This window comes from Chrysemys picta, chromosome 22 (genome assembly GCF_011386835.1).
Source record: "Chrysemys picta bellii isolate R12L10 chromosome 22, ASM1138683v2, whole genome shotgun sequence".
NCBI classification, from domain to species: Eukaryota; Metazoa; Chordata; order Testudines; family Emydidae; genus Chrysemys; species Chrysemys picta.
The window spans coordinates 22,715,837-22,729,654 of record NC_088812.1 but is presented as its reverse complement, the minus strand read 5'-3'; the positions used below and the strand labels follow the sequence as shown (position 1 = coordinate 22,729,654).

General features: G+C 44.8%; 1 protein-coding gene across 1 annotated transcript in view; it reads left to right on the top strand.

The window, feature by feature from the left end:
* Positions 1-13,818, top strand: part of LOC101932962 (patatin-like phospholipase domain-containing protein 6) — a 62,174-nt gene that overhangs the window by 26,040 nt on the left and 22,316 nt on the right.

Genomic DNA, 13,818 nt, shown 5'->3' with positions numbered 1-13,818 from the left:
TTTAGGACTGCTGACCAGGTGGGTGACCAACCTTTAAACACATTGTACCAGTGGTGGATACTTAATTGTTTTGCCTGTTTAGCCACCCTGAGCATTTTTTTTTTTTTTTTTAATGGAGGATAGCAACGCATTGGACTTTTAATTTAAAGGTTGTGGGTTTGAGTTTTACCAGAGTTGCCAGGCTTACAGGAGGGGTTGGAGCCCCACCTAGAGTTTTCTGGGGCTGATACAGCATAGGTGCATCCATAATTACCAGGAGTAATGTTTACCCAGACTTGGACTGATATGAGTGCGAAGACCCCCTGCAGCGTGTTGTTGGTGACTGGTATTTTTTTTTGTGGTGTGTTTGAACTGGTTTAGTTATACCACTGAATTTTTTATTGTGAGTCCGGATGTTTTGTTTTCAGTGCGTGAATTATTATTAAAGTTACTGGAATTTAAATGCTTTATGCCTTGAGCGCCATTTGCTGGTTTGGGTTTGTTAGTGATGTTGGTATTTGTAGCTTAAGAAAACAATTTTAGTTGCAAGATATGAGCCCATTTTAGCTTGCCCTTTTTATTTATTTGGTACACCAAAGGGCTGAGCCGGTTTACAATAGAATATGGACCTATTTATTTAGATTAAAATTGGGTAAAAAAAAGCACAATTTAAAAATACATAACCAGATTTTTGGGCTTCCAGAGCTGGGAGTTACCAGCTTTTTGCTTATGGAGTCTGTTATTTATTTTATTAATGGCCTTATTAATTTGGTATGCAAGGTTAATTTGTTTTTCTGTAATTGCTTGAGCCACTGAAAATAATTATGTTGTGGTGTTACCACATTTATTTTCCCTGATTTTAAACCCATTTGTGTGGGATTAATTATTAGTTTTATTGGCTGTTCAAATAAAATTTGAAATGGCTGGATTTCTGTTTTTAGCCGGTTGCTACTGCGGATGGCGGCCAGAATTAGAGGCAGCTTTTTTGGCCAATTTTTTTTTAGTATTACTTACCACCTTTTTTAGGGCTTTTTTAATAGTGCGATTTATGCGCTTTACTTGCCCTGATGATTGAGGGCGATAGGGGATGTGAAATTTTTGTTTAATACCTAAGGCTTGTAATAGGCTAGTAAACATTTTTTTTTACAAATGCTCCTTTATTGTTTGAATTTATTATTTTAGGGGTTTTATAACGACAGACCATTTTAGTAAATAATTTTTTTGCAGCTTTTGTGGTGGTGTTTTTTTTTTAGTGGGGAATGCCTTTACCCAACCAGAGAAGGCATTTATGATTACCAGTAGGTACTGAAACTTTTTTTGGCTCCGTAGCAATTTGTTTATGTAATTAATTTGTATTTTATGCCAGGGACCTACTTGGTTTTGGTGCATAAGGGGCTGGTAATGTGGTGGCCGGGCTTTATTTTGAGCACACCTGATGCAATTTTGAACCCAAGTTTTAACATTATTTTTTATACCTTTTTACTGGGCTACGTTTTTTAGCCTGCTTAGCGTCCATTTTACTTTTTTGTGCATGAACTGATGTGCAACATTAACCAGTTTTTGTTTTTTGGGGGGGTTTGTTTGGGGAATTTAAACAGTTATTGTTATTAATAAGTTTATTAATTGACTGCGGATTTCCCATTACCTTTTTCGCCTGACTTTTAGTTGCTACTGCAGCTATATTATACTGCCGTGCTATGCCATTTACTTTATTATTTTAAAAAGCCTTTGGAGTGTTTTGTTTGCTATGTGCCTTTACATGTTTGACCTTTAAACAGCCAGGATGTTGTGTTACCCATTGGTAAATTTATTTTTACTTTTTTACATACGCAATGCTTTTTTCATTTGCTGCCTTTTACCCATTTTTTTTTTTTAGTTATGCATCCAGTATTGTATTTTCTTGACACAGAAATTACTATTTGCATAGATAAACACAGGTTTGGGGTTGTTTTTATATTGCTGTAGTATCCGATATATGACATGGAGTTTAGCATGCTGGGCTGACCCATGATTTAAATATTTTTGTAGTATTTTTTCTTTTAAGTTAATTGCTGCATATTTAATTTTTTTTATGCCTTCAATTACCATTGAGCTCCCATTTGTGAACCACACGTGTTCCTTTATTTCAATGGTATTTAGTTTCTTTAAGGGGGGGCGCCTGTATCAGGGCTATTTTTTTGCTTTAAGGTAACCTTGGGGCAGTTATTATTATTATTTTTTTTAATTAGAGCGTGGGTTAATAGGTCAGGTTTAGACACGGTTTTGGTGGTGACTTTTTTGTTTATTAATGTGAGGATTTACTGAGCCATGCGGGTGTTTGAGACCTTGCCCCCAACCAGTTTCCCCGACAGAATGTACTTTAAAGGGGTGTGGGTACTTTGGATAGTTAGGGGAGCTGTTTCAGTTAGGGGTTTAAAAGACTGGACTGCCCACACCGCTGCCAAACGTTTCCTTTTACAGGGATTAAAATTTATTTCTGGCCCCTGTAACTTTTTAGATTTGTAAGCTACCGGTACCAGTTTTTTTTTTTTTGAATTGCAGAGCAGGGGCGGTCAGGGCTTTTTGTTTAAGCACCCTTAGAGCCTCCTTTTGCTCTGACCCCCACTTTTACTTTATTTTTTTTAAGCAGTTTTCACAAGGGCAGTGTAATTTCAGCATATTTGTAAAAATGAGGTTTTAGAAAATTAAACCCTCCCAACAAGACCTGTAGGGAATGTTGGTTGGTAGGAGCCGGCTTTTTTATCAGGGCTCTTACTTTTTGTTGGTCTACCTGCCTCCCTTTCTTTTTTATAACAGTGCCTAGATAAGTTACTTGAGACTGGACCAACTGGGCTTTTTTTTAAGCTAACCTTAAAACCAGTTTTTTGGATTAGAGCCAAAACATTTTTAGTTAATTGTTGTACCTGTGCCTTAGTTTTCCCCAAAATTAAAATATTATTTACATAGGAAAACACAAAGGACCGATTTTGTGGGCTAAGGCGATTCAGCATGTCTATTACATGTTTGTGAGCTATAGCTGGGCTATTGTGAACTCCTTGGGGTAGACGCTGGAATGCCCATTGCTGCCCATCGACCGTGAAGGCAAATCTATTTTGTGAGTCTGGGTGCAATGGGATAGGAAAGAAGCAATTAACTAAATTAATGACTGAGAAATACTTTGAAGTAGCCTGAACCTTTTGAATTACCTGGGTCATATCTGCTACTATGGGGCCATAGGGATTGTGCCTTTGTCAACACGCCTATAGTTAATAGTTAAACGCCAAGATTTGCCGTCTGCCTTAAGGACTGGCCAGACGGGAGAGTTAAAAAGGGAGTTAGTTTTTCGAATGATCCCCTGCTGTTCTAAGTCCCGGACTGTTTGCTGTAACTGTGTTTCAGCCTCCTTGGGATAGGGGTATTGTTTTTGAGGGGGTACCAAATCCCCAATGATTTTTACACAAGCCTGTATTTTTTCCCAGTTTTTTTTTTTTTTTTTGAGTCCAGATAGTGGGGAATTGTGAGCGCCACACCTCAGCTTGCTGAGTTATTGTGGTGGCGGCTACTGGTTCCCCTTTGGTTAGAGGGGTTCTCTGTTTCACTTTTTCCTTATGGGGAGGGGGCATGTCCAGTTTTACCACGGGGCACTTTATAAAATTAATTATTATGCAATTTTTAAATAGTCAGTCTGTGCCAAGAATTATATTATTTGTTATGTCTGGGGTCTGGATCAGATCTCCGTGGGTTTTAAACCCTTGCATGGAGAAAAGCACTTTTGTTCACTTTCATTCTGTACTGGGCTTTCCTTGAAAGGACTGCAGTGTGACTTGTTTGATTTTAGTGCCGGCTGGTGGCTGAGTTTTAATTAGCGAGACTGCAGCTCCTGTGTTAATTAAAGCCAATGTAGGAGCACATGTGCCCTGCTGGATATAAATACATGGTTGACCTTCGGGGTCCATGCAATTTTACTGATGAACCTTCAACGTGGTGCTCCTACATACGGAGGAGGTTTAATATTTAGAGGGTTTTTCTATACTGTATCTTCTGGGAATGGGAGGGGGTCCGTAAATACAGAAGGAGTAGGGGGAGGGAGAGGGGCTGTTGGCGTTAGTATGCTCGCTACTCTCCCCTTCTTAGAAAGCATCTGAAGTTTAAAAGCTTCTGCCAATAAGTTTTGTGTGGGTGCCCTTGTTGACGTCACTAGGCCTCACCCTAGGTAACTCGGGAGGGTGGAAGGCCACTAAGTGTCAATGAAGCCTTCCTGCACTAGGCCTAAGTGAACCAAACTCTATCCTTCCATGTTTAAACTCTAATCAACCTCAAAAGCCAGGTGCAATTGGAATATGTAAGCAACCAGTTATCTGTGTGCAACCCCCTGCTCAAGCGGTAATAATGAGGCTGCATGTTTCTGGCTGAAGGGAAAAAGGACAAGATAACAGTTTAAAGAAGTTACTAACAAGCTAGGCTTATAGCTGCCAAGAATGACTTAACTATTACCAGGGATGGGAGGGGTAGAGGGAGGAAGGGGGGGAGAAAGGGAGGGCTAGAGGGGAAAGGGGGGAGGGTGAGGCTTAACTGCAAAATGTATAAAAGAAGAAAAACTGTTCCTGTTAATGTGCTTGATTTGAGACTTGCCAGTCTCCTTGCACCGCTTTGGGATCCCAAATAAACTTTGTTTGCTTCTCCCCCTGGTGTCTTTATTGGCGCGAAGCACACCGGGCAATGAACCCACTGTTGCTGTCCTCGAGCACACCTGTGCTGGCAACAGTTTTGGCGCCCAACGTGGGGCTCGAGGCTGAAATTTAGCCTTGCCCGGACCCCTCTCAGAGGTCGACAGATTGCGGCGACGACCGACACCCAGCACACACCGGTGACTTTACCGGGGGCCTCGGCGAAGACGTGGTTTGGTCGACCCCGGAGGGCACAACGGTGCAACGCGCTCGAGTAGTGGAGAAGCAGCTGTGGGCGACGGTGGGGAACCGGACCCATGGATAGGGCGACGGTGCAGAACCGGACCCTTGGATAAGGTAGGAAAAGTCCAGTGGGGACTTTATCTGTCTTGACCTGGGGACGCCCAGTGTCTACCTGTTATGACCTGGGGACGCCCAGTGTCTCCCTATGGGGCAGGGACAGAGGCAGGGTAAGGTGTACACCCTTGGAATGCATTCTGGTGAACTGGAAAGTGTTTGGATCGGATCCGTTGGTTAAAAGTAAACTGAAAAGATTCTGTACAGTAGACTGGCCTCAATATCAGCTAGAGGACCAGGAAAGGTGGCCACCGGAAGGATCACTTAATTATAATACGATCCTTCAATTACTTCTGTTTTGTCAGCAAACGGGTAAATGGAATGAACATATGTATGTACAGTTGTTTATGTTGCTAAGAGATAGGTTAGATATTTTGCAAAAGTGTAATTTGACTCCGACAGGTTCGGTAGTAGCTATTGTTAGTCCCCAGAACACCCCCCCCCCCCCCAGCTGTAATGGCAGGTCCGGTGTCCCCTTCGGCTATCACACCCCCACCATATAAAGACAAGGTGTCTCAGGTCCCAGAGATTGCCCCCTCGGTGGAATTTTATCCGTTGATCACTGAGACTGTGGTGTCCAGACATGGCTCAGATAGGAATCAGGCCACTACTATGCAGGTTTACACCCATGTGCCTTTTAACCCGGTGGACCTAGCAGCCTTTAAGGCACAGGCAGGGGAATTCTCTACGAACCCAAGCAAGTTTATCTCGGTCTTTGAAGGGTGCCTGGCTAGCTGTAAGCCTGACTGGGATGATTGTAATGTCCTTATGCAGACCCTGTTGTCTGAGGTGGAGCATAATCAGGTTGTGTCTAAAGAAAAGGAAAAAAGGCAAGCGAAAATGATGGTCGCAGCAGTACAGGCCGGTGGCAGGGGAAAATTCCAGGAAGGTGGAAGGGGCCGGGGAATGAGAGGACGTGGGCGCCCTGGCTCACACGAAAGGCGTCTGGGTCGCAACCAGTGTGCCATATGCCGGAAGGAGGGACATTGGAAAAATGAGTGCCCCAAAAGGGAAGCTACCCCTATAATGACAGCGAAGGATCAAGAATAGGGGTGTCAGGGAAGATGGACTATCCTGCCCCTGGAACCCCAAGTAAAAATGCGGGTGGGAGATTCGGACATAGACTTTTTAATAGACTCTGGAGCTGCACGAACCACCGTAAATCAACCCCTGCAGCTGCCTGTGTCAGAGTCCCTCACTGTGGTGGGTGCCACAGGGAAAGGAACCAAGTGCCCAGTATATGCCCCAGCGGAATGTGCTTTGGGAAACAGAACTCTATCTCACAAACTGGTTTACCTCCCTGATTGTCCAACACCTCTACTGGGATGGGACCTGCTTTGTCGCTTAGGAGCCACCCTGCATTTCACCCAAGATGAAATAACCCTCACCTTACTCCCAGAGAATACCTGGATAATGACCCTTGCAATTGAGCCCTCAGACATGCAAGCCCCAGAGTGGAGCAAGTGGGAAGACAAAAGGAGGGTTAAAAAGCAGCTTTGCTGGACAGTGTTGGCCCAGGGATTTAAAAATTCCCCCACCCTTTTCGGCCAGGCCCTGGCCAGAGACTTGGAGGAGTGGGACAATGAGGACAGGGTCCTCCTCCTGCAATATGTGGATGACTTGTTAATGGCTGCTGTGGGTCTCATCCCTTGCCTTAAAGCCACTGTAAGCCTCCTGAACTTTGTTGGACTCCTCAGTAGTGGGTGTGCTCGTCCTGGTTTGTTGCTCCAAAGCTCTGTATAGAAGTTATTTTACTGGAAGGGTGCATAATGACAATGTGTATGTGTTCATTGTTGGGAAAAGGTGTATGAGTGAAGAGTGGAAGTTTCCTTTGTAAGTTAAAAGAAGCCAAGAAGGAGAGAAGGAAAAAGAACAGAATGAGTTAACTGAGGGAAAAAATATAGCTAGCAAGCTCAGTCCAAAGATAAGATGCTGGCACCATCCAAGGACACTGCCCAGAGCTAAGACTTGGCCGACAGCCAAGAAAAGGGGGGGCCTGAATGGGCCCAAGCAACTATGAGATCTGCAAAACACTGTCAGGCATTAATGAAATGTGTTAGGTTTCTTTTCGCACAGATAAAAGAAGTGCTAACCAAAGACCCTAGCAGCCCTGCCATTCATTGAAACAAGGAGACTGAGTCTACGTAAAGTCCATCAACGAAAAACTGCTTTGGCTCCACAGTGGAAAGGCCCTTTCCAAGTCCTGTTCACCACCAACACCGCTGTGAAGTACCAAGGACTGCCCATCTGGACCCAGGCTTCTCACTGTAAAAAGACCCCTCCACCTCGGGAGGACTCTCCGATTGATGATAAGCCTATTTAAAGACAGGGTGATGTGCTAGTAACCTCTCCCCTGTATGATGCTGAACCACACTGTTTCAGGAAAAGAGAAGAAGGAACACTTGCTTCATTGAAACCACAAAGTCCAGGAATTCCTGACTACAAAAGACATTAAGAACTGACCCTGGTGAAGAAACAAAGAATTATACGCTGGCAGGGAGGCTCTTAGACCCCTGGCCTCCCAGGTACAGGCTGAATGTCTAGTCTGCCAAAAGAACAACCCTCGAGCTGGAGTGTCAGTGCCATCAGCCACTCTGGAACCTACCCCAGGCCCGGGGCTGGTTTGGCAAATAGACTTTACTGAGTTCCCCCGGACCCAAGGATTCAAATACCTTTTCGTCTTGGTGGATCGATTCAGCGGATGGCCTGATGCCTTACCCCTTGTTTTGCTCCACATTCGCGCTCTCCCAAAGGGCAGGTTAGGGCTCAGTCCCTTCGAGATTATGTTTGGAAGGGCATGGCCTATGAATGGTACACCGGTTCTGGCAGGGGAGTGGGAAATGGGGTGTGGCTTTTTATCTCAGTACACGTGCTCTCTGTCTGCTGTTCTCTGTTCTCTCCACAGGTATACCAGAGATTTGCAGCCTCTCCCGCTGGATGCCCCTGTCCATTCCTTGCAGCCAGGCAATTCCGTTCTCGTTCGGACCTGGAAGGACAAGCCTCTCCAAGAGAAGTGGAAGGGACCCCACACCGTCCTGCTGGTCTCCCACACAGCAGCAAAGGTCAAGGGACACAAGAACTGGATTCAATCACTCCCGTCTGAAGGCAGTGCCCGCTCCTGAACGGTGGACCGTCCAGCCTACGGAAAAGGACTACCAGCGACGACCTGAGACTTAAACTGTTATTCAAAAGACAATAAGGCCTGCTGGGAATGCCCTGTGGTCTCTCTGGACAGTCGCAGCGCACTCCCCGTGAAAACTCTAAGCGTTGGTTGTGTTTACTCTCACAGGGCCGGCCTAACCTGGTGGCCTGGCCCTTTTGTTTTTAATCTGCCTACTATTGGTAATTGATATTTTGTGGGTATTTGGGGAATTGTAATTGTTAGGCCCTAGGGTAACCTGCCCAGCATGAGTTCAGGTCCAGGGTCTGCCACAGTGGTACTCTTTGCCATAGGGACACTCCTTTCGTTACCTCCCGTTTCCCCCCAGGCACATGTGGGATGGAAAGGGATCCCTACTAACTTGGAAACAAACACATATGAACCCTTGAAGGTTTGCTTTGCCCAAGAGTTTAACCTCTCTAACTGCTGAGTATGCTCCCAAATCCCGCACCACGCAGCAGGGTTACCCTGGAGGGTGGTCCCCCAAAATTGGTCAGATATCTGCTGGGGATGGTTCAGTAGGGGAAGAAATACCTCGGGTACCCCCTTGTCACAAAACTGTACCATTGAATACCAGTATGCATTAAGGGAGAACCCCTGGCCACCCCAGGCAGCATAAATCTTTGTATGCCAACTCAGAGCCCATTAAGGAAGGAGACAGGTTGGGTATAATCCTCCTCCCATCCTATGGGGTGGAACGGCTAACCCAATTTTATCATAGGCTCTCTGTGTTTCTCACCACATTCGCCAATGAAACCTTGGCCATAGAGAAGAGCCTTAACTCAGAGCTATACCAGCTCCGGTTGCTGTCCCTGCAAAACAGACAGGCCTTAGATTATGTTTTAGCCTCCCAGGGCGGGGTGTGTGCCCTTATTGGGAATGAATGTTGTACTTATGTCCCGGAAAACTAACAGGACATTAACAAGCACGTCCTGTCGGCCAAACAGGCTTTCAAGCAGTGGAAGGCCCAGGAAAGGAAACCCACAGTTTTCGATTCCCTTTGAAGTTGGTTGCCCAACCTAGGAGGACTGGGGGGTGGCCTTGTGCGTCTCCTCCTCACTGGTGTGGTATTGTGCCTGGTCACCCTCCTCCTAATTGCTTGTTTTAAAATGCTCCTCCGTAAGCTTTGTGCCCCCCGTTCCTCAAAAATCCCGGCATACCCTCTCATTGAAAACCCCAGCTTCATAGCACTTAATCATATCTTGTCCACAGAATATGAGAAAACTCAGCCAAAAGCTTGTTGAGTATTCTCAAAGGAGGGAGTTGTTGACGTCACTAGGCCTCACCCTAGGTAACTCGGGAGGGTGGAAGGCCACTAAGTGTCAATGAAGCCTTCCTGCACTAGGCCTAAGTGAACCAAACTCTATCCTTCCATGTTTAAACTCTAATCAACCTCAAAAGCCAGGTGCAATTGGAATATGTAAGCAACCAGTTATCTGTGTGCAACCCCCTGCTCAAGCAATAATAATGAGGCCTGCATGTTTCTGGCTGAAGGGAAAAAGGACAAGATAACAGTTTAAAGAAGTTACTAACAAGCTAGGCTTATAGCTGCCAAGAATGACTTAACTATTACCAGGGATGGGAGGGGTAGAGGGAGGAAGGGGGGGGGAGAAAGGGAGGGCTAGAGGGGAAAGGGGGGAGGGGGAGGCTTAACTGCAAAATGTATAAAAGAAGAAAAACTGTTCCTGTTAATGTGCTTGATTTGAGACTTGCCAGTCTCCTTGCACCGCTTTGGGATCCCAAATAAACTTTGTTTGCTTCTCCCCCTGGTGTCTTTATTGGCGCGAAGCACACCGGGCAACGAACCCACTGTTGCTGTCCTCGAGCACACCTGTGCTGGCAACACCCTGTTCCACTTGTTTTTATCTGCCCCGTGTTGCATTAACATCTTTCAGGCCATGAGCGTCTTTTTTTAGTTAACTCTTTCTTGCCTGGAGCTGGGGTGTCTGTTTTAAATTTCTGGAGGTCTGGGTACAAATTATTCCTTTGTTTTTCTTCATAATACCCTTTACCCCGAGAACTACCTTTAGTGTGTGCTCCCCATGCCCCAGTTATGCCTTTATTGCCGCTTTTATTAGAATAAGTAACTGAGGGCTCTAATGCTGTAACATACGCCACTTGTTTTTTTTTTTTTTTTTATGGTAGGGGCAGGACCGGAATATGTAAGTATTTGCCGGACCATGTCTCTTAGTTCCCGTAATGTGGCCGGCTGGCCAGGTTGCCACACTTCCAGTCTTATTGCATAAAACAGTTGTAAGGAGGCAGCGCATTCTCTTAAAGAATCTACACTGAAAGGCACCAGGTCCAGTTTAGTGGCCGTATTACGTGTAACTAAGCCAGCCATTATCTGCATGAGACCCCATCGGGTTTAAAACGTTTCAGGGTTCTCATCAGTTTCCTGTGAAATCGCAATGGCTTGGGCCACAAAATTACGCCTGCCCATTAGTTCTGCAAATTTTGTTAGAACATTCATTAGCTGGTAATTCCCATTAATTCTGAACCTGTCTATAAGCCCCCGCATATCTGGGGCTGCACAAATGCTCATTAAGCAGTGCAGTTCGTGTGAGTTTAGATCCTTTCTTTTTTTCAGTCCAAGAGCATTTACACTCCATCTAGAGACATTTTTTTGTTTTAAAATCCCCAGCCACTTTGCCATGGCCTGGAGATTGGAGGCAGAAACAGGCACTGTTGTTACTGTTTCACTCCCACCACCCTTTCTTGTGGTGGTGACTGTTCTCTTTGTTGTTGTTGAAATGGCATTTTGGCTCTCGGAGGAGGAATTTACCCAAATATCCCCTTCCCAATTTCCAGAGGGGTCATAGAATCATAGAATCATAGAATATCAGAGTTGGAAGGGACCTCAAGAGGTCATCTAGTCCAACCCCCTGCTCAAAGCAGGACCAATTCCCAGCTAAATCATCCCAGCCAGGGCTTTGTCAAGCCGGGCCTTAAAAACCTCCAAGGAAGGAGACTCCACCACCTCCCTAGGTAACGCATTCCAGTGTTTCACCACCCTCCTAGTGAAATAGTTTTTCCTGATATCCAACCTGGACCTCCCCCACCGCAACTTGAGACCATTGCTCCTTGTTCTGTCATCTGCCACCACTGAGAACAGCCGAGCTCCATCCTCTTTGGAACCCCCCTTCAGGTAGTTGAAGGCTGCTATCAAATCCCCCCTCATTCTTCTCTTCTGGAGACTAAACAATCCCAGTTCTCTCAGCCTCTCCTCGTAAGTCATGTGCTCCAGACCCCTAATCATTTTTGTTGCCCTCCGCTGGACTCTTTCCAATTTTTCCACATCCTTCTTGTAGTGTGGGGCCCAAAACTGGACACAGTATTCCAGATGAGGCCTCACCAATGTCGAATAAAGGGGAACGATCACGTTCCTCGATCTGCTGGCAATGCCCCTACTTATACAGCCCAAAATGCCGTTAGCCTTCTTGGCAACAAGAGCACACTGTTGACTCATATCCAGCTTCTCGTCCACTGTGACCCCTAGGTCCTTTTCAGCAGAACTGCTACCTAGCCATTCGGTCCCTAGTCTGTAGCAGTGCATGGGATTCTTCCGTCCTAAGTGCAGGACTCTGCACTTGTCCTTGTTGAACCTCATCAGGTTTTTTTCTGCCCAATCCTCTAATTTGTCTAGGTCCCTCTGTATCCGATCCCTACCCTCTAGTGTATCTACCACGCCTCCTAGTTTAGTGTCATCTGCAAACTTGCTGAGAGTGCAGTCCACACCATCCTCCAGATCATTAATAAAGATATTAAACAAAACCGGCCCCAGGACCGACCCTTGGGGCACTCCACTTGAAACCGGCTGCCAACTAGACATGGAGCCATTGATCACTACCCGTTGAGCCCGACGATCTAGCCAGCTTTCTATCCACCTTACAGTCCATTCATCCAGCCCATACTTCTTTAATTTGGTGACAAGAATACTGTGGGAGACAGTATCAAAAGCTTTGCTAAAGTCAAGAAATAAGAAGTCTTAATAAGAAGTCTAAGAAGTCTGCCCCATCTGGGGTCTCAAATATTCCTTTTTCTGAAGTTACTGCTGCAACTTGTTTGTTTGCAAATTCCCATTTTTGTTTCAGTTGTTTGATAAGTGATTTACAGTAGTTATGGTCAATAGGGGCTTTCCCCTGTTTTAAAGTTAATTTTTTGACCATTTTCTGTAATACCTGATTTTCTTTTTTAAGTCTCCCCTTCTCTTTGGTAGGCTTCTGTAAGATTTGAGAGTGTTGTTTTAACTTTCTGTACCCATCCTTAAGGGAGTCTAGCTGGGTTTGGCTGCTAATGGACAAACATTTCCATTTCTCTGCTTTTGCAGCAGAGGCTTGTAAATTTTGGTGCAGTTTCTTCTTTTCATTTTTACATCCAGCCAATCGAAGGAATACCTGATTACAGGTTTTCCATAGAAGCCAAACTGTAGCCGCTTCTTTTTTTATTGGAGTTGAGGGTTTATATATTGATATATATTGAGCCAATTTATTTTCTAGGTCCGAAATCGTGTGGACATCCGCTAACACTTGATCAGACCAAGGGCTGTGTCCAAATTTTTGCAAAATGTGTTCAAAAGGGGAAACATCTTTTACAAACGCCAATTTTTCAGGCCCTTTTTGGGAGCCTTTTTAAAAGACTGCTTACCTTTAAACATTTTTTAGTATACCCAACCTCCTATTGGGGCTTAAATAGCAATGCTTATTCTTTTCGCCTGGAGCAAGAAATTTAATTCTTCTTCCTTCTTTCTACTGCCGGCACTCTACGACGGGGGAGCGAGAAAGCTACTTTTTCTTCTCTCTATACCCGGCCTCCTACCACTGGGGGTGTGCACACCTTAATGATCGATTACTTTTTAATACTTTTTAATACTCAATATCAAAGTTTGTTTCTTTACTTAATAAATGCTTGTGGTACCTTTCCCCCTTTCGCAATTCTCCACCAAAATGTTGTACTTAAAGTACTATACAGGATCTTTTCAGGGGGATTAAGGCAAAACGCCACATTTATTAGTAATACAGGTATCAATTAATACTTTATGATTTGCATATGAGATACATATATATATTACAGTTATGCATTCACACACACACACAGACACAAACACACTCCGTTTTGCTGTTGTTACCAACTAGTTGCTCCCCTTAACTGCACTGGCCAGGTGAGTTAGATGCGGGAGGGGTGGAGCCGGGCTTTTGCCGATTCGGATCGATGCTCCGATGGTGACAAGACGAGACCCGGGGTCCTTCTGCAAGACACCTCACTTTTAGAGCAGCTTTCCTTTTATGCAAATTTATACCAGATTCAAAATCTGGGTCTGTGTTCGTTGGTTTGTGTTCGTTGGTTTTTGTGCTGCCTTTTTTTAGGCGTTGTTCCAATGCTGCTCAAAGAGGGTGTTTTTTAAAGAAGGGGCTTGCTTTTAATTTTTGAGGCCATCAATATGTTTGCTTTTTTTTATTGGGCCCACCTGACAACTTGTATTGTCCTTTGCTTTGGCTCCATTCCCTCTCCAACTGTTGTAGCTGTTTGGAGTTGGGTGTTTTTCAAGCCTCATTTATTTACACCTTATTCAGTTAATGGGACAATTGATTACAGAGTGGGGGGGGGGAGATTTTATTCTACTTTTAGCAAAAAGACACTTTTTTTTTTACTTTAACTATACTATCCTTAGGGGCT